The 25286-nt window shown below is 44.8% G+C and overlaps 1 non-coding gene across 1 annotated transcript; it reads left to right on the top strand.

Moving 5' to 3' along the window:
• Positions 1–403: 403 nt before the first annotated feature.
• On the top strand, positions 404–22281 carry LOC112581789. The gene is made up of 3 exons (XR_003106418.3): positions 404–830; positions 3561–3692; positions 21210–22281. It is a non-coding gene; the product is annotated as an uncharacterized LOC112581789 (transcript).
• The last annotated feature ends 3005 nt before the right edge of the window (positions 22282–25286 follow it).

The raw sequence follows: 25286 nt of genomic DNA, 5'->3' as shown, positions 1-25286 counted from the left end.
ACTATATGTAACCATAGAAAGAAAGAAAGAAAGTGAAGTCTCTCAGTCGTATCCGACTCTTTGTGATCCCATGGACCATAGTCTACCAGGCTTCTCTGTCCATGGGATTTTCCAGGCAAGAGTACTGGAGTGGGTTGCCATTTCCTTCTCCGATGCATGAAAGTGAAAAGTGAAAGTGAAGTCGCTCAGTCGTGTCCGACTCTTAGCGACCCCATGGACTGCAGCCTACCAGGCTCCTCTGTCCATGGGATTTTCTAGGCAAGAGTACTGGAGTGGGGTGCCATTGCCTTCTCCGAGGGAAGCCCATATGTAACCATAAGATACTCTGATAAGCATGGAATGTTCTGTTCCTGCTTCTGTGAGTTTCTGTCTGGAAATTCCCTGCATGTAAGCCATACCAATTCCTGTGCTCTGTAACTGCTCATAGCCGATAGCAACCAGGTAACCAATCAACCAGCTGTACTTGTGTATACTGACCCTATAAGAGTAAAGCTCACCCTGAGCTCAGGGCCCCAGAATTTCAGAGCATTAGCTCATCTGGGACCTCCAGCTCAGTAAACCTGAGTTCTCTTACCCTCCAAGTGTGGTGCTTGGGTTCTCAACAGTCCAACTCCTGCAGTATTTCTGGAGGCCTCAGTGAGATTCCAACCACACCGGCCCCTTGAGCTGCCAGACTGGTGGCTTAGCCAGGCCAGAGCAGAGGAACTCTGAGACGACCAAGGCGACACACCACCTGACGGTTTTCTGGGTTCTCTTTGAGACTGGTGTTCTGACTTTCCAGACAGCTGAACCCTGACCAGACTCATTGGAGGGGCAGACCAACTAGCCAGGTAAGGCCACAGGATAAGGTAAGGCCCTGAGGCACACTACCCAGCCAAGTCCTGTCTCTGGATGGAAGAGGAATTTAATCACCTCCTATGGTCTTCAGTAAGAAGACCACCAGTTAGGGACCTTTCCAGAGTGGGGAGGCACTGTGATAAACTCTGAACTAAACGTGTGTGTGAGTGAACACTCTGGTTCGCCCTTGCTCCAGGGCGATTGTGTGGCTCCATGGCCCTCATGGCTACAGAGTCTGAGTGGGCCCTAACCTGTAGTTCCATGGTAACATCATACGGCTCAGAGTGGTGTCTGTCTCTGGGGGACCCAGTCCCTTCCTGCAAGTCAGATCCTGGTCAGGGGCTTATACTGACCCACCAAGGCTAAGAGATACCTAAGTTCCCCACGGGAACATGGCCAGGTGGGCACCTGAATGGTCCCCTCTTTTGAGGGGGCACCCACCCTTGTTTGTCTTCATGCCACCAACACAGGGCAGGATACACAGGGAGGGGAATAATTGGTTACTGATTTGATTTAGAAGTGGCGTATGTCCAAATGTTCCTTTTGCCCTAGGGCCCTCTGCCAAAATTACTTTCTTAAAAATTTTAAGGCTCACTCTCCCCTTCCATCAGTTGACTCTTTGAGCTGACTTATTGAGAAATTGGGTTTTTCTCAAAAAACTTGTCCCTTTTGCCAAACAGATCTGTACCTCCCTCTCTCTTGGTCCCCTGAGCCAGCCCATGTGGACTGGCAACTCTGACATGCTCCTGCATACTTTTGGATTTTCATTACAAGGCTTCCTTCCTCTGTCACCTTTTCCTTCATAATCCCCTGATTCCCCAAGGATTTCAGGCCCTTCGCTTAGGCGAGGAGTACACGTACTGCTCTCTCTGCCAGCTTAGCACCCTCGAGAGGGTCAGTCACCCCAGATCCCCTCTGGAGCCCCACCTGAAATTATTCCTCTGTGAATCCCATTACAAGGGATCACCTCCTTTGGGTCCTATCTCCCTGAGGCATTTAGCGATCAGGGCCATCTTCAAAGAGGCATATAATTGTGCTATCTGGGAATACTGGGCCTTCCAGGACTGGTGACATCAATGCTACCTAGGTCTCCCTAAGATGAGGCCCTTTCCTTCCTAGCCAAAGAGGTGGATTACATTTGTCAATATGGGGGGAAGCTCCTCTAAGCCAACTGTTTTATACTGTATGATAAAAATTTTAAGAAGGGTTTTTCCTTAACCCCATCGGGTTAAGATGACCTCAGGGTTAAGATGGGGTTAAGATGACCTTGAGAAAGCTCCGCAGCCTGTGTGAGTCAGAATGGCCCACCTTCGGGGAGAGATAGCCTGCAAAGGGTACTCTAGACTTTCCTATAGTTAGAGCTGTATACTGAGTGGTGACAGGGGCCCCCAGGCACCCAGACCAGTTTCCACACGTAGATTCCTGGTTGCAGACTGCCGATCGGCTACCTCCTTGGGTTCAGTTCAGGAGCACTGGACAGACAGAGATTACTGCATGGATGGTACCGAGGTCCTGGATGGGGCGATAGTCATTCCCTCCAGGCTTCTTGACTGGTAGCAGCAGAGTGATCTAGGGAACCTGACCCTCAATCAGAATTTTAGCATTGCATAGGCTTGGATGTGGTCCCAAATTCCCAGGTGTGCTTTCCATGGTACTGGATATTGCCTCTGTCTGACAGGAGTGGCCCCTGGCCTCAGATCCACCACAATGGGTGCATGGTTTTTGGCCAAACTTGGGGGCGCCTTTTCTGCCCAGACAGCAGGGAGCTCTTTTAGCAGGCTGGTTGGATTTGTTTGTTCTCTCCTTGAAGAATAGAGGAGCCATTCAACTTCCCTGGGCACAGTCACAGCCATCATCAGGAAAGGACTCTACTGAAGTCAAGCCTCGCAGGGGCTATAAATGTTTACTTGTGGTAGTCTTCACCTACTCAGGATGCAGTGAGGTCTACCCCTCCCACACACACTGAATGGGCACAAGAGGTTGCCAGGCCCTACTAAGAGACACAATCCTGAGATATGGGCTACCCCTCTCCATAGGGTCTGACAACAGGCCAGGGTTGCCCCTCTCCATAGGGTCTGACAATGAGCCAGCCTTTGTGTCTGAGATAAACCACACTTTGTTCAAGACACTGAGAGTCAAATGAAAGCTCCATGCTGAAAACTCCATACTGCTTACAGGCCACAAAGCTCAGGGAGAGTTGAGTGCATGAATTGGACCCTCAAGACTATGTTAGCTAAGCTCTGCTACCCAGTTACCTTGGGTTGGCATGCTACCCCTACCCCTGCCCTGAGCCTGGTGCACCTTGAGGGCCTCAGGCTCTTCTCCCTTTGAGATCTTATATGGGAGACCACCCCCAGTGATAGGGAAGCTCAAGGGAGACCCCAACTACTAGCTGACCTTGAGATGTCCCGACACCTCCAGACCCTGGGAAAAGTCTTCCACCATATCACTTGAGAAACCTTAGGAAGGATTTCCATTCCTTTGGGCAATTGGGTTCATCCCTATCCATCAGGAGATGAGGTATGGGTTAAAGACTGGGAAAAGGAATCACTTCAGCCAGTCTGGACAGGCCTTCATAGGGTCGTCCTGGTGACCCCTACTGCTGTTAATGTCACCCCGTGGATTCACCAAAGCCGGGTGAAGAGAACAGCACCTCTAGAAGGGCAAGAGACCTGGACTGCTGAGGCTCATCTGAACCAGACGCTTCTGGTTTTTTTTCATAGGCACCTGAATCCTGCCCAAGATCTTCAGCCCTGCTCCGGTCACTCCAGGGCTGGCTGGTCCATGCACGGCAGAAGCTTGAGGAATTCAACGAGGGACATCTGAGAGTCAGGGTTATGATGGCACCCTGCCAAGTAGGGACTGGTTGCACCACTGGCCTTGATGCTTTCTGTGGGTCAAACACGAGGGGTTGCTTTGGCTATAGTCTACCCAAAAGGAATGGGTTTATTAAGTGCACTCAAATGTTTAGTGTAATAGCGGTTTATATCCTGCTGAGCTGTAGTGCATTAGAAAGTAAAATAGACCCCTCATGTACTCCATGCGTATGCATGACTAGATCAGGTCAGGGGGTCACTTGGACCTTGCTTTACTATATTCACTTCTCCTGTGAAGGAGAGGTCTGAGGAACCTGTGTACATAATAAAACAACCTATTCTATTTGTCTACAAGAAAACAGACAAATTTGTTTTGACCACCTGTCCCTCCCCACTGAAGATCGGTTAGAGGTTAGGCACCAAGAAGGAGGGATTCTGATTAACCAGACACGAATTGAAAATTTAGACCTTCCAGTGTCGGTATACTTTGATGTATGTGCTGCTATTGACAAAAACCCCAAGAATGTTACAAATTGCGGGAGCTTATCATGGGAACAAACATACACACACAATGACAAATATATGTGTCAATTAGCATCCCCTGGCTCCTACTGCTGTGGTGACCGCTGGTTTTACTGCCCTTACTGGAGCTGTGTCACGTGGGCAACCTGGGGAGATAAAAGCAAGATAGCTCACCTTCAAAAGGGAACTGCTAGCCCCAGTTGTAAACGAGGGACATATAATCCGGTCAGTTTCACTGTCTTCAATCCCAGAGACTCAAAATGGAAAAATGGTGTCAAAATCGGTACTTATATCTATGGGACAGGTGCTGACCCAGGAACTGTGTTAGAGTTCCGCCGTATTTCTGTTCCATACCAGACTTCTTTACACAAGGTCTTCCATTCTTTTCATGAAGAGATAGAAAGTGGTCCCCCCTACAATTTCAGTCAAAACTAAAAATCTGTTCTTAAAATCTTAAAAATCTGTTATTAAAAATAGCCCAGACATTAATGGTTTCTTCTTGCTATGTAACCATTCTTGCTATGTGTGTGTGTGTGGGGGGGATTAATATAAGAGAACCATGGGCCTAGGAAGCTAAAGAATTAGATCCCCAGAGACCCTTCAACAACTCAGGGGCAGTGGGGCCCATTATTCAATGTTCTGGTAGGAAACCTCTCTTGTCTTGGCCAAAAAATATTATAATGCAACTACTCACACTTCTGATTGGTGGGGAAGCCCAAACTATATAGAGCCTAATCTTCACCCTCTAGCAAGCTTCCCTGATTTAAAGACCAGCTGGGATGACTTGTCCACTGAAGGCCGTTGGTCTGCTCCAGAAGGATTTTATTGGATTTGTGGGGTTAACACATATTCAGTTTTGCCAGCCAGCTGGTCAGGGGCATGGATATTGGGGACTGTCCATCCCTCCTTTTTCCTACTTCTCCTACCCCAAGGTGAATCACTGGGAGTCCCAGTTTATAAAGACACAGGCCTCCCCAAAAAGTGCAGGTCTCTATAGATTGGAAACTGGAAAGATGATGAATGGCCTCCTGAATGCATAATGCAATACTGCAGGCCAGCCATTTAGGCATAAAATGGGTTCTGGGGCTACCAAAGCCCAATTTACATGGTTAACAGAATTATCTGAATCTAGGCAGTGGTTGAGATCATTACTAGTGAAACGGCCAAGGCTCTTAATTTATTAGCAGAACAACAAACCAAGATGCATAAAGCTATCTATCAGAATCACCTGGCCCTAGATTACTTGCTGCAGAGGGGGGTGTCTGTGGGAAGTTCAATCTTAGCAACCGTTGTCTACAGATAGATGATAAAGGCAAGGTTATAGAAGCCATAACCAGGGAAATGACTAAAATAGTTCTTGTCCCAATCCAGACTTGGAAGGGATGGAATCCCAGAGAGCTATTTCAGGGATGGTTTTCTTATCTAGGAGGATTCAAAACTCCAGTGGGGGTAGTCCCAAGGAGGACCTTGGGACCTGCATCCTCTTCCCTTGCCCCTTGCCATTATTCGTGAGGATGGTTTCCAGCCTAGCTGAAGCCGCCACAGACAGGAGGGCTACCACACACCTCCTAGCCCTGAGAGGTTATCAGCTCCTGGGCCAAGAAGATCAAGCAGCTGATGCCTTATAAGATTTAAGGGGTATCAAGAGGGGGGCCAGAAGAGGAAAACTGAAAACTTACCCTCAGCTAGAAATAACTTCATGCTCATTATGCGTCTGTAAGATATGCTTACTGCGCCAAGATAGGAACAAGATGACCTAGCAATCAACTGTAACCATAAGATGTTTTGATAAGAATGGAATGTTCTGTTCCTGCTTCTATGAGTTTCTGTTTGCAAATTCCCTGCATGTAACCTGCAGCAACTCCCACACTCTGTAACTGCCCATAGCCCATAGCATCCAGGTAGCCAATCAACCAGCGCCAACTGTTCTTGTATGTACTGACCCTATAAGAGTAAGGCTTACCCTGAACTCGGGGCCCCAGAACTTCAGAGCATTAGCTCGTCCGGGACCACAGGCTCAATAAACCTGAGTTCTCCAACCCTCTGAGTGTGATGCTTGGTTTCTCAACGGTCCAACTTCTGCAACACCATCAGCCTAGGCCACCATGTCTGAGGGGACTAGAGTCAGCATTTCCATTTCTTTTTTTTTTTTTTAATTGTATCATTTGAACTGGGGGATATAAGCGATTTATGACGTTGTAGATATTTTTTCCCCAACAGACAACAACTTTATTCACTTATTGGAGAAGGAAATGGCAACCCACACCAGTGTTCTTCCTTGGAGAATTCCACAGACAGGGGAGCCTAGCAAGTTGCAGCCCATGAGGTCGCATAGAGTCGGACATGACTGAGCAATTTTCACTTATTCACTTATGTATAGACATCTGTATGTTCTTTTTGGGTGCTTTTCCCATATAGGTTCTTGCAGAGTGTTGAATAGCGGTCCACATGCTATACAGTGGGTCCTTCTGGATTATTTTATTATTAGGAGTGTGTTCATGAACCAGCTAATTTCTCCCCAACCCCTTTCCTTCTTGGTAACCATAAGTTTCTTTTCTATGTCTGTGAGGCTGTTTCTCTTTAGAAAAGATGTTCATTTGTATCCATTTTTGATTCCACCTAGAGATGGCAACCCACTCCAGTGTTCTTGCCTGGAGGAGGGGGAGCCTGGTGGACTGCCCTCTATGGGATCGCACAGAGTCAGACACAACTGAAGCGACTTAGCAGTAGCAGAGGTGATATCATATAATCCTGGTCTTTTCCTGTCTTTCTACTTCACTTAGCATGATCACCTTTATTTTCATCTTTGTGACTGCAAATGGCCTTATTTCATCCTTCTTGATGGTTGAATATTACTGCATTGTGTCTCGGTACTCATTTCTTTATCCATTCATCTGTCCTTTCACACTTGGGTTGCTTCCGTGCCTTGGCTACTGTACCCAGTGTGGCCGTGATTGCAGAGGTGCTGCTGCTGCTAAGTCGTTTCAGTCGTGTCCGACTCTGTGCGACCCCATAGACGGCCTCCCACCAGGCTCCCCCGTCTGTGGGATTCTCCAGGCAAGAATGCTGGAGTGGGTTGCCATTTCCTTCTCCAGTGCATAAAAGAGAAAAGTGAAAGTGAAGTCGCTCAGTCGTGTCCGACTCCTAGCGACCCCATGGACTGCAGCTTACCAGGCTCCTCTGTCCATGGGATTTGCCAGGCAAGAGTACTGGAGTGGGGTGCCATTGCAGGTGTCCTTTAAAACTGGTGTCCTCAGGATCCAGAACCAGACATAGGGTTGCTATCCCATGAACTTATATGTTTAGTTCTTTAAGGAAACTTCATACTATTCTCCCTAGTGGATGTTCTGATTTACCTTTTCAACAACAGTGAGGGAGAGTTCCCCTCTCTCCATACCCACTTTAGGATCTATTGTTGGAGATTTTTTGAGATAGCCATTCTTGATCTCGGTGATGCAGCAGGGAGATCTTAATTCGCTGCCCAGGATTTGAACCTGGGAAGCCTGGATGAGAACCAGGAATCCTAGCCACCAGACCAGCAAGGGTTAGATGCTACAAACTATTTTCCCCTGGATCTTTGCCCTCAGTGAAAAGTGCATTTGTCCCAGAGGCAGAAACTATAAATGCGGGTACAAAGTTTATTATTAGAGACATAGCACAGCAACAAGTGGGAGAGCACATAGATAAACTGTTAAGTAAGACAGAAGCAAGGCAGAGATGCACACCAGAGAGAGAGGGAGAAAGGGTGTGGGTGTCCCCCTCACCCCGCCCCCCGCAGTGAGGAGTGCAGTAAAGAGGAGGTCAAGTCATTTATATAGGACAGTTCTTCCAGGTCTTTGTCTTCCTTCAGGCCAATTATCTTGTTTCTTTTTCCACACCTGACCTATCCTGGGACCCTCCCCTGGGTGTGCACGCACCCCTCAGTCAAGATGGATCTCAAAAGGAAGGCTTCTGGGAGGAGCAAGATTCATTATGGCCTGGCATTATTCCTTGACTTTTGACCCACAAGGAGCTTTTCTGTGCATGTGTAGTGTCTCCCTTGTCCAAAAAGATGAGGGAGGGAGATCCCTTAATCCTTTCCTCATGGGGGGTTTTGTCCCCTCTTTGTCCTTGCCTTGGCTACTGCTATGACTATCACCTTCACGTCTTTACAAAAGCAAACACTGGTATTTTCCCTGTTTGTTGTTGCTTCCATTTTGCAGGGCAAACAGGAGGCTGATTGTAAATACCTTACCTGGAGCCCACCTGTCTCTTGCCTCAGGAAATGTTAACAATTCTAAGTATTCAGCCTGCAGCCTGCTTCTTCGCGCCCAGTGTAATGTAAACAAGAGGTCAGTTGTAAATGTCAAACCTAGAGCCTACCTGTCTCCTAACTCATTCTGACTGGTTTGAGGTGATATCACATTGGACTTGATCTGCCTTTCTCTTATAATTCGTGATGCATCTTTTCATGTGTCTTATGGTCCTGTGTCTACCTTATTCAGAGAAATGTCCATTGAGATCTTTGGTTCAATTTTTTTAATTGAGTTATTTATGTCTGTTTTTTATATTGAACTGCATGAGCTATTTCTACATTTTGGAGTGAAATCTATTTCGTTTGCAGACCATTTTTTCCCACTCTGAAGGCTGTCTTTTTCTTTCGGTTAGGCTTTCCTTTGCAATGCAAATCCTGTTAAGGTTAATTAGGTCCCATTTATTTTTGTTTTATTTTTCATTAATGTAAGTGGTGGATGAAGAACAACTTGCTGAGGTTTATGACAAAGTGTATTATGCCTATATTTTCCTCAAGAGTTATATAGTACCTGTCTTTTTGTTCAGATTTTTAAACTGTTTGGAGTTAATTTTTGTGTATGGTGTTAGGAAGTATTCTAGTTTCATTGTCCTTTTCATTGTGTAAGGAAGATCCACAGTGTCCTCCAGAGTGGCTGTTCTCAATTTATATTGCCAGCATCCGTGTAGGAGGGTTCCGCTTTCTCCACACATTCTCCAGCACTTATGATTTCTAGGGTTTTTACCAGCGGCCATTCTGAACCGTGTGCGGTGATACCTCGGTGTCGTTTAGATTTGCAGTTCTCTGTATTTATTGATAGGGACATTTCCTCCATGTCATTTTTTGAATGGGTGTGAGTGAAACATGCTTCTTGAACATCTCCCTGATTTGAGTCCTTTTCTGATGACCATGCCTAGGACATCCCTGAAGGCAGGTGTTTTTAACTGATAGCCCCACAGGCCTTGTGAATATTAAATGCCTATCAGTGCAGTTTTAGGATGTTGTTACAGAAAATGACCACAAGGCAACAGCGTTTCTTCTTGCCCTACTTTTTTGTGGTTGTATTTTTCATTTTTATTGTGTATTGTGGTAGCATAGATTTCTGATGTTGTCTTTGTTTTAGGTATCTAGGAACTTGATTCAGATATACATAGACATGTATCTATTCTTCATCTGGGTTATTTTCCTATATAGGTTTTATGGTGCGTTGAGTAGGATTCCCTGTGCAACTCAGTATGTCTTTTCCGATTATCTATTGGATATATATTAGTGTGTATTGGTTAATGCAAGAGGCTTAATTTATCACTCTTCCTAACTTGGTTTTTGAAGCTTGTGAGTCTGTTTCTGTTTGTATAGATTGATAGATTCCACCTGTGAGTGATACCTTATGATATCTTTTTCTCTCTCTCTAATTTACTTCCCTGTGTATGACAATGTCTTGGTCCATCTATTCTTCTGTCAGTGGCATTATTTCATTTTGGTTTTTGACTGAGGAGTATTCCAGTGTCTTGGATCCCATTTAGTCTTCCTTCGTCAGTCTCTGTACATGCTGGTTGATTGTCTGTCTTGGCTCTACTAAATAGTGTTTAGTAGAAAATAGGGTGCACAAGTCATTTCAAATTTTTATTTTCTTTGATTTTGAGCTCAGGAGTGGGATTGTGGGATCATGTGGTACCTGTGTGTTGAATTTGTAAGGAACCTCCATGCTATTTTCCATAGTGGCTACACACATTTACACCCCCACCAAGAGTGTAGGAAGATTCCCTTTTGTCTCCAAGCTCTGCAGCATTTAATCTTTATGGATCTTTCTCATGATGGCCGTTCTGACCATGGTGTAATGATTCCTCAGTATTGTTTTGATTTGCATTGATTTGATAATTAGTCATGTTGAGTGTGTTTCCATGTACTTTTTGATCTTATACAGTGCGAGTACAGTTTACCTGTTGAAATTTGCTTCTTGAACATCGGCCCTGTTTTGAATTCTGTTCTTGATGGTTCCCTTGGAGAAGGCCCTGGCACCCCACTCCAGTACTCTTGCCTGGAAACTCCCATGGACAGAGGAGCCTAGTGGGCTGCAGTCCATGGGGTCGCTAGGAGTCGGACACGACTGAGCGACTTCACTTTCACTTTTCACTTTCATGCATTGGAGAAGGAAATGGCAACCCACTCCAGTGTTCTTGCCTGGAGAATCCCAGGGACGGGGGAGCCTGATGGGTGCCGTCTATGGGGTCGCACAGAGTCGGACACGACTGAAGCGATTTAGCAGCAGCTATGAGATCACCTGTGGTCAGGTGTTTTTTCCAGCCCCACAGGCATTGTGGGTATTCAGAGGCCATCAGCACTGGCTTTGAAGTTGTTGTTATGGGAAATGGCCAGCAGCAGCATTTTTTCCTGCCCAACTCTGGTTACTTAGGCAATCAAAGCCTGTAAGAAAGCCCTTCTGGATTGTCACGCAGAGGAGAACGTTTCAGAAGAAACACCTTCCCTCTTACCTTTTATCCCCTGGACGTATCCCAGGTCCTTCAACACTCTTCTGTGGAAGGTGATGCAATTCGTAGGTGGGGCAACCCATAAAGAGTGAGGCTGGAGGTGGGAATTTCACCACCAGGGACTTGGCACCCAGGGGACTTTTCAAAGCTGTTTCATCTCAGAGGTTCAGTATCCTTTGGGTACAGTATGCTTGGTTTCACTTCAGGACACCCCCCCACCCCAGATCTGGTGATCATGGACTTATGCAGAGGGCAGCAGGAAGTCCAGGTCCAACCAAGGGAGGCTCATTGTCTGGCACATCCTCTCAAGCTCCCTCAGATCCAGGACACTGCAGCATTAGGACCCAAGCCTACTCAGGCTCCGGGGATGTCACATCCACACTGGTCACCATACCTGAGGGGAATGGAGTCAGCATTTCTTTTCCACTTTTTTAAGATATGATGTTTTCTTAATTTTTTTATCTCTAATTGAAGGATAATTACAATATTGTGATGGTTTCTGCCATACATCAACATGGATCAGTCATAGGTATACATATGTCCCCTACCTCTTGAGCCTCCCTCCCACCTACCACCCCATCCCACTCCTCTGAGTTGTCACAGAGCCCTGGTTTTAGTTCCCTGAGTCATACAGCAAATTCCCACTGGCTATCTATTTTACATATGTTAGTGTATATGTTTCCATGCTACTCTTTCCGTTAGTCCCACACTCTCCTTCCTACCCACCATGTCCATAAATCTGTCCTCTATGGCTGCATCTCCAGTGCTGCCCTGCTAATAGGTTCATCAGTACCATCTTTCTAGATTCCATATATATGCATTAATATATGATATGTATTTTTCTCTTTCTGACATACCTCATTCTGCATAATAGGCTCTATTTCCATCCACATCATTAGCACTGACTCAAATGTGTTCCTTTTTATATCTGAGTAATATTTAATTGTATATATGTACCATAGCTTCTTTATCCATTCATCTGTCAATGGACATCTAGGTTGCTTCCATGTCCTAGCTATTGTAAACTGTGCTGCAATGAACACTGGGATACATGTGTCTTTTTCAATTTTGGTTTTCTCAAGGTATATGCCCAGTAGTGGGATTGTTGGGGCATAAGGTAGTTTTATTTCTAGTTTTTTTTAAGGAATCTCCATACTGTCTTCCATAGTGGCTGTCTCAATTTAAATTCCCACCAACAGTGCAAAAGGGTTCCCTTTTCTCCATCCCCTCTCCAGCATCTATTGTTTTTAGATTTTTTTGATGATGGCCATTTTGCCTGGTAAGAGGTGATATCTCATTTTAGTTTTGTTTTGCATTTCTCTAATAATGAGTGATATTGAGCATCTTTTCATGTGTTTGTGGCCATCAGTATGTCTTTATCAGAGAAATGTTTGTTTAGGTCTTCTGCCCACTTTTTGATTGGGTTGTTTTTCTGATATTGAGTTACATAAGCTGTTTCTATACTTTGGAAAGTAATCCTTTGTTAGCTGTTTCATTTGCTATTATTTTCTCTCATTCTAAGGATTGTCTTTTCACCTTGTTTATAGTTTTCTTTGCTGTGCAAAAGCTTTTAAGTTTAATTAGGTCCCACTTGTTTATTTTTGTTTTTATTTTCATTATTTTAGAACGTGGGTCACAGAGGATCTTGCTGTGATTTATGTCATAGAGTGTTCTGCCTATATTTTCCTCTAAGAGTTGTATAGTTTCTGGTCTTACACTTAGGTCTTTAATCCATTCTGAGTTTCTCTTTGTGTATGGTGTTAGGAAGTGTTCTAATCTCATTTTTTTTTTTACATGCAGCTATCTAGTTTTCCCATCACCACTTATTGAAGAGACTATCTTTACCCCATTGTATATTCTTGCCTTCTTTGTCAAAGGTAAGGTGCTCATAGGTGAATGGGTTAATCTCTGGGCTTTTGAGCTTGTTCCATTGGTCTATATTTCTGTTTTTGTGCCAGTACCATACTGTCTTGATGATTATAGCTTTGTCAGTTCAGTTCAGTTCAGTTCAGTCACTCAGTCATGTCCGACTCTTTGCAACCCCATGAATTGCAGCACACCAGGCCTCCCTGTCCATCACCATCTCCTGGAGTTCACTCAAACTCACGTCCATTGAGTCGGTGATGCCATCCAGCCATCTCATCCTCTGTCCTCCCCTTTTCATACTGCCCCCAATCCCTCCCAGCATCAGAGTCTTTTCCAATGAGTCAACTCTTCGCATGAGGTGGCCAAAGTACTGGAGTTTCAGCTTTAGTATCATTCCTTCCAAAGAACACCCAGGGCTGATCTCCTTTAGAATGGACTGGTTGGATCTCCTTGCAGTCCAAGGGACTCTCAAGAGTCTTCTCCAACACCACAGTTTAAACGCATCAATTCTTCGGTGCTCAGCTTTCTTCACAGTCCAACTCTCACATCCATACATGACCACTGGAAAACCATAGCCTTGACTAGACAGACCTTTGTTGGCAAAGTAATGTCTCTGCTTTTGAATATGATATCTAGGTTGGTCATAACTTTCCTTCCAAGGAGTAAGCGTCTTTTAATTTCATGGCTGCAATCACCATCTGCGGTGATTTTATAGCCCAGAAAAATAAAGTCTGACACTGTTTCCACTGTTTCCCCATCTATTTCCCATGAAGTGATGGGACCAGATGCCATGATCTTCGTTTTCTGAATGTTGAGCTTTATGCCAACTTTTTCACTCTCCTCTTTCGTTTTCATCAAGAGACTTTTGAGTTCCTCTTCACTTTCTGCCATAAGGGTGGTGTCATCTGCATATCTGAGGTTATTGATATTTCTCCCGGCAATCTTGATTCCAGCTTGTGCTTCTTCCAGCCCAGCGTCTCTCATGATGTACTCTGCATAGGAGTTAAATAAGCAGGGTGACAATATACAGCCTTGATGTACTCCTTTTCCTATTTGGAACCAGTCTGTTGTTCCATGTCCAGTTCTAACTGTTGCTTCCTAACCTGAATATAGGTTTCTCAAGAGGCAGGTCAGATGGTCTGGTATTCCCATCTCTTTCAGAATTTTCCACAGTTGATTGTGATCCACACAGTCAAAGGCTTTGGCATAGTCAATAAAGCAGAAATAGATGTTTTTCTGGAACTCTCTTCCTTTTTCAATGATCCAGTGGATGTTGGCAATTTGATCTCTGGTTCCTCTGCCTTTTCTAAAACCAGCTTGAACATCTGGAAGTTCACAGTTCATGTATTGCTGAAGCCTGGCTTGGAGAATTTTGAGCATTACTTTACTAGCGTGTGAGATGAGTGCAATTGTGCGGTAGTTTGAGCATTCTTTGGCATTGCCTTTCTTTGGGATTGGAATTAAAACTGACCTTTTCCAGTCCTGTGGCCACTGCTGAGTTTTCCAAATGTGCTGGCATATTGAGTGCAGCACTTTCACAGCATCATCTTTCAGGATTTGAAATAGCTCAACTGGAATTCCATCACCTCCACTAGCTTTATAGCTTTGTAATATAGTCTAAATTCATGAGGGTTGATTCCTCCAGCTCCATTCTTCTTTCTCAAGATTGCTTTTGCTCTTTGGGGTCTTTTGTGTTTCCATACAAATTGTGAAAATGCTTGCTCTAGTTCTGTGAAAAATGCTGTGGTAATTTGACAGGGATTGCATTGACTCTGTAGATTGTATTTGATAATATACTCATTTTCACAATATTGATTCTTCCAACCCCGGAATATGGAATATCTCTCCATCTTTTTATGTTGTCTTTGAGGTCTTTTATCAGTATCTTACAGTTTCTGTACACAACTTTTTTGTCTTCTAATTTTTTAAAGATATAATTTGAATTGTAGTATATATGTAATTTAGGGCATCTCTGGTGGCTCAGTGGTAAAGAATTTGTCTGCAAAGCCAGGAGACATGGGTTTGAACCCAAGGTAGGAAGACACCCTGGAGAAGGAAATATCCACCCACTCCAGTGTTCTTGCCTTGGAAATCCCATGGACAGAGGAACCAGGTAGGCTACCTTCCAAGGGGTCACAAGAGACAGACACAGCTTGGTGAGTAAATCACCACCACATGTATGTGATTACAATGTTGTGGGGTTTTCCCCTGATATACAGCAACTATGTGGCTTCCCAGGTGGCACTAGTGGTAAAGAACCCAGCTGCCAATGTAGGAGACATAAGAAATGCAGGTTCGGTCCCTGGGTCAGGAATATCCCCTGGAGTGGGGCATGGCAACCCATTCCAGTATTCTTGCCTGGAGAATCCCACAGACAGAGGAGCCTGGTGGGCTAGAGTCTGTGGGGCCGTAAAGAGTCAGACACAACTGAAGTGACTTAGCTAGCTAGCTATACAGCAGCTATATTCACTTGTACATTGGTGTTTATATTCTTTTTTGGGTTCTTTTCCTATATAGGTTATAGAGTATTGAGTAGGGTGCCTTGTGCTATACAGTGGGTCCTTGTGGATTGTTTCATAAATAGTATGGTTTTTCCAGTGGTCATGTATGGATGTGAGAGTTGGACTGTGAAGAAGGCTGAGCGCTGAAGAATTGATGCTTTTGAACTGTGGTGTTGGAGAAGACTCTTGAGAGTCCCTTGGACTGCAAGGAGATCCAACCAGTCCATTCTGAAGGAGATCAGCCCTGGGATTTCTTTGGAAGGAATGATGCTAAAGCTGAAACCCCAGTACTTTGGCCACCTCATGCAAAGAGTTGACTCATTGGAAAAGACTCTGATGCTGGGAGGGATTGGGAGCAGGAGGAGAAGGGGACGACAGAGGATGAGATGGCTGGATGGCATCACCGACTCGATGGACGTGAGTCTGAGTGAACTCCGGGAGTTGGTGATGGACAGGGAGGCCTGGCGTGCTGCGATTCATGGGGTCACAAAGAGTCGGACACGACTGAGCAACTGATATGATCTGATCTGATCTGATCTGAGTGCATATATATTAAGCTGAACCAGATAATTTCTCCCTGCCCCCCCCCCACCCCCAGCTTTTTTTCTTGGTAACCATATATTTCTTTTCTAAATCTGTGAGGCTGTTTCTCTTTAGAAAAGAAGTTCATTTGTATCGATGTTCAGATTCTTCCTAGAAGTGATATCGTATGATACTAGTCTTTCTTTGTCTTTCTTGCTTCCCTTAGCTTGATCATGTCTACTCTGCTCCCTGTGGCTGCCAATGTCATTATTACATCCTTCTTCATGGCTGAGCAATATTGCACTGTGTTTATGTACCCCATCTTCTTTATTCATTCATCTGTCCTTCTACATATAGGTTGCTTTCATGTCTTGGCTATTGTATCTACTGTGGCCATGATTGTAGGGGTGCAGGTGTCTTTTAACATTTTGGTATTCTTCAGATCTACACCCAGGCATGAGATTGCAGGGTCCCATGGTTCTTGTGCTTTCTAACTGTGGTGTTGGGGAAGACTCTTGAGTTTTGGATAGCAAGATCAAACCAGTCAATAATAAAGGAAATCATCCCTGAATATTCATTGGAAGGACTGATGCTGAAGCAGACCTCTGACCTTGCCTCTAACTGCCTGGATACTGCCCTGACTGTGAGTGCCCTGCCTGCCTGCTGAGAGTGCAAGACTTGTGGCACCACAGATAAGATAATGGACAAATCTTACAATTGTTGAGCCCCTAAAGGGAGGCTGGATGACCAAGCCCCAGGCTTAACAACATTCCATTTACAAGACAAAACAAACAGTAGTAACATGAAACCAGAGCTGCAATTTGCTCACAGATTGATGAAGATACCAGTTTGTATCCTGGGATTATCAGCAGGATCCCTGAACTGCAATCTTTGAACTTGAACCCACAGAGTGGATTTACTGCCTGGGACCTTTTCCCAACTGGGACTCCAGATGTGCTGTGACACGGGATTTCCCAGAGCCATTTGAGTCTGAATGTTGGTCAGAACCCAATTTGATGATGTAGCCTCTGCTGTTTTTATTTCTGTTTTCTTTTAATGTTGGTATATTGAGATTCAGCTAGATAATTCTCTAATAAATATTGGTATTATTTATTTATATAGAACAAGTGGCCTATTTTGTTACCAAATCCTTTGAACCTGAGACAAAAGTGAAAACTTTCAAAAAAAACAATAGCCCCCGCTTTTTTTTTTTTTTGGCGGGGAGGTTATCTGTATTTTTTATGAAGCTACAAGAGCTGTTTATGTGTATTACAGACCAATTCATCCTGGGTATCTTTGTCTGACAGTATTTTTCCTATTCTGAGGGTTGTCTTTGTCTTTCCTTTAGGATTTCCTTTGCTGTGCAAATGATGTTGAGATTAATTAAGTCCCATTTTCTTATTTCTGATTTATTTTCCATTATTCTAAGAAGTGCATGTGATTGATGGCAAAGCGTGTCCTTCTGAAATATTCCTCTGGAATTTCCTAGGATACATACTTACACCTGGAACTTTATATTACTTGGAATTTCTTTTGGTGTATGGTGTTGTTGCAGGAAGGGGGACCCCTTCCAGGGCCTGAAAGTGGGCTCTTGTCTAACACTCAGAAATGAATTGTCCAAGGAGACACATGTGCTGACAAAGCAAGAGATTTTATTGGGAAAGGGCACCCGAGTGGAGAGCAGTAGGGTAAGGGAACCCAGGAGAACGGCTCTGTCAAATGGCTTGCAGTCTCAGGTTTTATGGTGATGGGATTAGTTTCCGGGTTGTCCTCAGCCAATCATTCTGACTCAGAGTCCTTCCTGGTGGTGCATGCCTTGTTCAGCCAAGATGGATGCCAGAGAGAAGGATTCTGGGAGGTGATCAGACAGGTGGTGTCTCCTTTTGACCTTTCCGGAACTCTCCTGGTTGGTGGTGGCTTATTAGTTCCCTGTTCCTTTCCAGGACCTCCTGTCGTAAAACAACTGATGCAAATGGTTACTATGGTGCCTGGCCAGGGTGGGCGGTTTCAGTCATGTGCTTCCCGTAACCGTGTTAGCTAGTCTTCCCATCTCATCCTGTTTTTCATGATTTGAGGAACCTCCACACTGTTGTCCATCATTGCTCTTACTTAGGTCCATCCTCAACGTCAGTGGAGGTGAGTTCACTTTTGTCCACACCCTCTCCACAGCTTACTGTCTGTTCAGTTTCTGACAATGGCCATTCTGACTAGTGTAAGGTGATAGATACCCCGTGGTACTTTGGATTTCCATTTTTCAAACACAGTGATGTTGAGACAACTTTTCACGGGACTTGTTTAGAACGGAGTGATTGAAACTTACCTGTTGAAATTGGCTTCTTGACGGTCTGCCCAAGTTGGACTTGCTTTTCACTGACCAGCCCTAGAACACTTTGTCAGGGGAGGTATTTCCTACTGGCTGCCCGTGGGTCTTATGAATATGGAGTGCCCATCCACACACCTTTGCAAGTAGTTTTATGGCAGAAATCCAGAAGGCGACCACATGTCTTCAGGCCTCACGCTGATTGTTTTTCTGCTATAATTTCATTGTGATTGTATATTGGGGTAAATTTGTGTTGTCCTGCTTGTTTCCGGTGTACAAGAAGTTGATTCAGTTCCACTTAGACGTTCATCTAGTCTCTTCCGTGTTCTTTTTTCCTATGAAGTGATTACAGTGTGTTCTCTAGCCTTTCCTATGGCATTCAGTAAGTCTTTTTGGCTTCTTCATTTGATATCTATTAAAGTGTATGTCGTGGTCTGTGCGTGAGCTGGAAAAGAATTTCCAGACTGGAGGCAGAACAAGAATTAAGGTTTATTAAAGTGGGAGACACTGTCAGAACAGTGGGTGGGCTCAAGGGAGAACTGACACTGAACAGGGGTCCTTAGTCCACTTTTATACCCAGGGTTCAAGGAGCGAGATAGGGGTCTTGCAGGTCATTTTGCCAATTGGATGAGGCACATATACTGGGTTGGGGAAGAGTAAGGCAAATACCTTCTCCCTGTGTGGGGTAGGGGGGGAAACAGGTTATACTGCTCAGGAAGACCTGAAATTCGTTCTGCCTTAACATTTTTTTTCTGAGAATCATAAGTTGGTTTTGTAAGTCTGTGAGACTATTTCTCTTGTGTAAATGAGTTCCTTTGTATCAATTTTTAGATTCCGCCAGTCAGGGTTATCTTATGCTATTTTCCTCTCTCACTTCCCTTAGGATCCCAGTCTCTGGGTCCATTCATGCTGTGGCCACTGGCATTATTCTGTGCTGTTTTATGACTTAGCAGGATCCCGGTGGAGAGGTGTACCTCTTAGACTTCAATTTCTGTTTCTGGACAATTGGTTTGATTCCAATGCCTTGGCTCTTGTAAATCATGCTGCCCTGAAAGCAAGAATGTGTGTGTCATCTCGAATTCTGATTTTCTCTGGATCTCAGCCCAGGAGTGGGAGAGTAGAATAGCTCGATCAGAAGTGTCGACTAAAATTTATGGTCACAACCTGAACGTAGAGAGTTATTTTATTTGGTGGAATGTTCAGGACTCTGAGCCCAGGGGATAGCATCTCAGTAGCTCTGAGAAACGTGCTGCAAGGAGGCAGGAGGGGGAGTCAGGCTATATGCAAGTTTGCAACAGAGGCAGCAGGTATTCTGAATATCCAAGATCAGGTATCAAATCAAGGAATTTAGCATGCTATGTATGGCGAGTTGCAAGCCTCTGAGCTCACTGAATTCTTCCTTTCATCTGCATCTCAGCTATCTGGCATGAATGCTGTGTCCCTGTCCACCTTGCTTCTTGCAATCCCCAGCTCCTCAGCCGTCACCCTGAGGGTTGGCAGCATCTGAAGGATCGCAGTTAGGGGCACCCTCATTCACATTTGGAAGCCAGAAATCGCTGATGGCTGTGACGTCCTGTTTATTAATATGGCAGGAGGTATTTTCACTTCAAAGAAGGTTATCCTGTGCTTACTTTTTTTTTTTTTTAAGAAATTCCTATGCTGCTTTGCATATTTCCTGTACCCATTTACATCCCAATGAAGAGGAAAGGAGGATTCCTTTTTCTCTAAGCCCTTTGTGGGATTTAGTTTCAGTAGATCTTTTTGATCCTGATCTTTCTGAGCAATATGAGGTGATTCCTCATGGTGGGTTTGATTGGCCTCATTTTAGGAGGTAGTCATGTGTGATAGGGCCCACGTGGGGTCTCACTGATAAGATGGCTTGTTATGCCGACCTCGCAAACAAAGCATAAATCACAGTTATCCTTGAGACTGACCAAATTGCCCAAATGGCATCCTGTTATCTCACTGGCACCTATCTTCTCAAAGCTGTGAGACCACCAGATTCCAGACCTCCGGCTACATGACCATCCCTTCAGAGAATTTTTCATTGGTGGAGTGTAAGAAGGACTCCATCAGAAAGGAAGGACGCTGGTTCTCCTTAAGGGCCAGTCACCATCTCTTTTCCCTCTAATAAATTTCCCTTTTCTTGCCTGACTGCCCGGCTCGCTGTCTTTTTCTCTGCACTTGCCTTACAATGTGGAGTAGGTTTCCAAGTGCTTTTGGACTTGGACCCTGCTTTGAATTCTTTTTCGATGATTTTTCCCACAGACGTTACTTGAAAGAAAGGAATCATTTACAGTCTCTCATGCCTTTTGAATAAAATTAGGCTTCCCTGGTGACTCAGACAGTAAAAGCATCTGCCTACAATGCGGGAGACCCGGGTTCGGTCCCTGGGTTGGGAAGATCCCCTGGAGAAGGAAATGGCAGCCCACTCCAGTATTGTTGCCTGGAAAATCCTATGGACAGAGCCTGGCAGGCTGCAGTCCATGGGCACGACTGAGCGACTTCACTTTCACTTTACTGGACATAGCCACAAGGTGGCAGCAGGTTTTCATGCCCAACTCTGGTTCCTTGGGCAAGCAAGAGCCTCAGGGAAAACACTGTCCATGGATTGTCAATTAGAGTGGAATACTTTAGCCACCTGATACGAAGAACTTACTGGAAAAGACCCTGATGCTGGGAAAGATTGAAGGCAGGTGGAGAAGGGGACGAAAGAGGATGAGATGGCTGGATGGCATCACTGGTTCGATGGACATGAGTTTGAGCAAGCTCCAGGAGTTGGTGATGGACTTGGAAGCCTGGCGTGCTGCAGTCCATGGGGTCGCAAAGAGTCGGACACGACTGAGCAACTGAACTGAACTGCAGCACAGCTTTCGATGTTGTTGGTATGGCCACAACAAAAAACGGCCACAAGTCAGCAGCATTTTTTCATGTCCCTTTTTTTTTCTTTTTCTTTCTGCGCAATTTCGTTTTGATCTTATATTGGAATAGAGTTGTGTTGTGTTTGTATAAAGTGTACAGGAACTTAATTCAGTCATGCATAAATGCATATCTATTCTTTTTCAGGTTCTTCTTTCCATATACAGAAGATCCTTAAAAGTACTGGAGAAGCAAAAGTCAGAGAAGAGAAAAAAAATACAGCAAGAGGTGGTGAAGGTATTGGAAACAAATGCAAAATCCAAGAAATGTAATCCAGTAGAAGCAGGGCTTTACAAATTTAAAGCATAGAAACTGGATTCTGGCATTCTTTTCAGTGGGTGCAGTTTCCCTAGGAAACTGCCAGAGAAGACACCCACCATGCCTATTGGCTTTGATTTTGAAATGGAGAAAAGAATCAATCCCCAAGAAGCAAAGAGGGTGTTGGAGGACAAACAATTTAAATTTAAGCGAAAACTTGCCCTATGGTATCTTGATAGGTGTTGTGGGTGTTCCTGATAAGAAAGAAATTCCACTCACTGTCCCCAGGACTCCTGCTTTTGTTCAGAAAAAGAGAACCCCCAAACCCACCCAAGACGATGAGGATGAGAAGCAGCCAGTAGTGATAAGAGCTCAACAATTGTCCCATTAAGCCCTTAAAAGTACCTTTTAAGCCCCAAATCTCAGTGAGGAGAACTGTAGAAATACACTCTTCTTCTTTTGATTCAAAAAAGTCACTTACAGAAAGAGAAGAAAATAAAACACCTGCAGAAAGGGAAGGTGCCCAAGTTCTAGGAGCTTCCTTTGCCTCATTTTACCACCATTAACCTGCAGCAGAAGAAGGTGAAGAACACAACTCAGGTTGAGCCTTCTGCTTGGAGTCTGACAAAAGAGGAGCCTGAATGCACAGACTTGGGTTCTCTCTGTGCCCTGGTGACAAAGAAGGCCCCTCCTGGTGTGATGAAAAGAGCAGCTCTGGTTCCCAGATGGTGTCTGCAGCCAACTTTAGCAGTGGAGTTGACTGGAGCACTTGGATGGTACCCACTTAGTCAAGGGCTGCTCACTTACAGTAATTTGTGTTGCTTGCATCCTTCTCCTCCTTTATATAAGCCAGAATATATAGTTGATTTAGTTTGTAATTTATTCACTTAAAGTGCAATTTTTACTGCTTTTATCCTTCACTTTTTATAGTTAAATTTAAAAATAAAGAGACCTGATTGAATTTATAGTTTATGTCTGATTCTTTCCTCTTCTCTGTGCAGAATGAATTTGGAGTTAAGGAGCCCTTTGCTATGAGGGGGGAGCCTTGTTAACCACCTGACGAAGAAGAGACTGGACTGATGTGTTCTGCACCGAGGCTGTCTTCCGGTTTCGGGCGGAGCTGCTGTTCAGGCACCTTCTTCCCTTGTTGGTTCTGACAATGAGGGAACGCTGAGCAGGACATGTTTTAAGTCTTCCTGTGATCTGGGGTGGAATCAATATGTTTTGTCTTACTAAAAATTAAAAGAGGCCATTCCATACTCCTCTCAACAGTGATTGTTAGCATTTGCGTCTCATCAGCACCGTGAGTGTGCTCTTTCCTCTATGTCTTCTCCACCATTTACCTTTGTAGACTGAGGCTGGCCTTTCAAACAGGTGCAGTCTTCCCTCGCTGTAGTTTTGATTTGCACGTCTCTAACAATTCCTGACGTGCAGCACATTTTCATGGGCTTTGATTTTAACCAGTGTGTGTGGAATTGACTGTGGAAATTTTCTTCTTCACAGTCTGCCCAGTTTTAATTTATTTTCAACTAGTTACCCATGGAAATTTTTAAAGTGCTGGTATCATTAGAGCCCAGCAGTCCTTGTGAATATGAAGTGTTTATGTCTTGCAGTGAAATAAAAAATAGTTTTCTTTTTCTCTTTTGTCTTTTGAGTCCTTGTCTATTTTAACTGTTCCTGATCTACAGTCTGCATTGATAACTAAGTTTCCTTCTTTTCAAAAGGCTAACCTGTTGTGTAAGCTATATCCTGCAACTGTGTGTGTGTGTGCGTGCACACGTGTGTGTTAGTTGCTCAGTTGTGTCTGACTCTTTGTGATCCCATGGACTGTAGCTCACCAGGCTCCTTTGTGCATGAAATTCTCCAGGCAAGAATACTGGGGTGGGTTGTCAAGACCTTCTCCAGGGATATCCTGCACCTATCACCCTCTAACTCTGCATGAGCCACACTTTGCATCTATTATCTTTTGATTTTATGCTAGTTACATCCTCTCTCTACAAACCTCCCCTTATAGTTTGTTTTTCCCTCTTTTTGCATTACAGAAAGAAAGGTGCAGTGCAATCCACAAAAGACAATGGACCCTCCTCCTGGGACTGCCTGCTGGACTCAAGTTACTGGGCTCTCTGATGCCAGCCTATTGACTGTTCTGAAACAATGTAAAAAGAATGAGTACAGGACCCTTACATGTTTGTTCTTTATCTCCCGTCTCTGACTATGAGCCCCAACTGTGTGATCCCCTTGATTCCCCATGGGGGGAGACACAGTTCTTGAGGCACAAGCCTGCTGTGTTCTCTCCTCTGCCACCTTGGGGATTAAAGTCATCTTTCTATTTCCTCCAAAAAACATTTCTTTCTACAAAGGTATAAGGGTCCTATATTCTTGTTCCTTTTTGCATTGTTTCAAAACAGTTAATAGGTTAATCTTCTGAAAAGAAGGAAACAGTTATCAGTGCAGACTGTAGATCAGCAACAGCTAAAATAGAGAAGGAATCAAAAGGCCAAAGAGAAAATACTTTTTCTATTTCACTGCAGCATAAGCGATAGCTTTCAAGTTTCTGTTGCGGGAAATGGCCACAAGGAGGCAGGATTTCTTCATGCCCTACTCCTGCTACTACAGGAACCAAAGCCTTAGGGCTACTCCTAGTCCAGGATTTCTTCTGGCACATGCCAGAAGCCTGTGTCTCATTAATCCTTGTTTTGTTTTTTGTTTTTGTTTTTTAAGTTAGTGTTTACTTTCTTTGCGGCATAGCCAACTTACAATGTTGTGTTTGTCGGTGTAGAGATTCTTCGTCAGTTATTCCCATACACATATTGATTCATCTTTGTTTTTTTCACATACACATTATTATAGAGTGTGTAGCACACCACCCTTCCTAAAATAGGTCTATGTTGATTCTATAGTCTATATATATTTGTGAGTATAAATGAATCCCAGCCTCCTAATTTATCCCGTCCACCCCCCACTCCCCTTCGGTAACCATGTACAGAGACCTGAGTGCGCTCCACCCAGAACTGACCTTCAGGATGGACGGACTGGCTCTCCACGCCGGACCGTGAGGGACTATCCTTCCTGGGCGTCAGGGGCAGCGCCGCCTGCTGGAAGCCTGCGACGCTGCAGCCAGGCCACTTCCAGTCTGGCGTTGAAGAACACTGGGCTTGGGTTATAGGAGGTTCCTGGCTCACCTCTGGATCCTGGCCACCATGTGGCTGCAAAACCTGGTCACAGTTTTGTTTTGCTCCGTTGAAACGTTTAGTGACAAAGCTTTTGTTCCGTTTCCTGATGTGGGTGAAGTATGGAGCCCAGTAATGATTTCTTCTTCAAGAAAGGTACATCCAAGTTCCCACGCGCTGGTGAGCCCCCTGTCCGACAGTGAGAGACCCCAGGTGTGTGACTTGTGCCTCCAGGGAGCGCAGCCCTAAGCTACTTTGCGGCTGACCAAGTTCTGTCTGCATGGTAGATTCAGACCTCCCCAAGTCCCGTCTACACTGATTATGTTTAGCTAAGATCGTGTGCTTCTGCAATGAGAGCATTTACACCTGACCGGGCTCTCTGTATGGTAGGACATGGAGACCTGGGTAAAGACTCGGCCTGGCCTCCGTCCTGGAAAACTCCGTGCCTGCATCTGAACGTCAGTGCTCAGATGTCTGGGGTCTGGATCTAAGATGGGTTTCTCTGGTTAACCGTGCTTTTCTCTGAATGGGGTTCCATGGCTCTCCCAGAGGTCAGCATTGAGGTAGGGCTCCTAGGCTTTCCCTCTGACAAGTACACCTTCCCTGGGTCTCATCGAGACACCTCAGGTAGGCTCCCTGCTTGTTGTTCAGTCTCTAAATCGTGTCCAACTCTTTGTGACCCCATGGACTGCAGCACGCCAGACTTCCCTGTCCTCCACTATCTCCTGGTGTTTGCTCAAACCCACGTCCGTTGAGTCAGTGATGCCATCCAGCCATCTTGGCCTGCATTGGCAGG

Source organism: Bubalus bubalis, chromosome 24, assembly GCF_019923935.1.
Source record: "Bubalus bubalis isolate 160015118507 breed Murrah chromosome 24, NDDB_SH_1, whole genome shotgun sequence".
Taxonomy (NCBI): Eukaryota; Metazoa; Chordata; class Mammalia; order Artiodactyla; family Bovidae; genus Bubalus; species Bubalus bubalis.
Note: the sequence above shows the minus strand (reverse complement) of the source record. Positions and strands in the feature narration are given on the sequence as shown.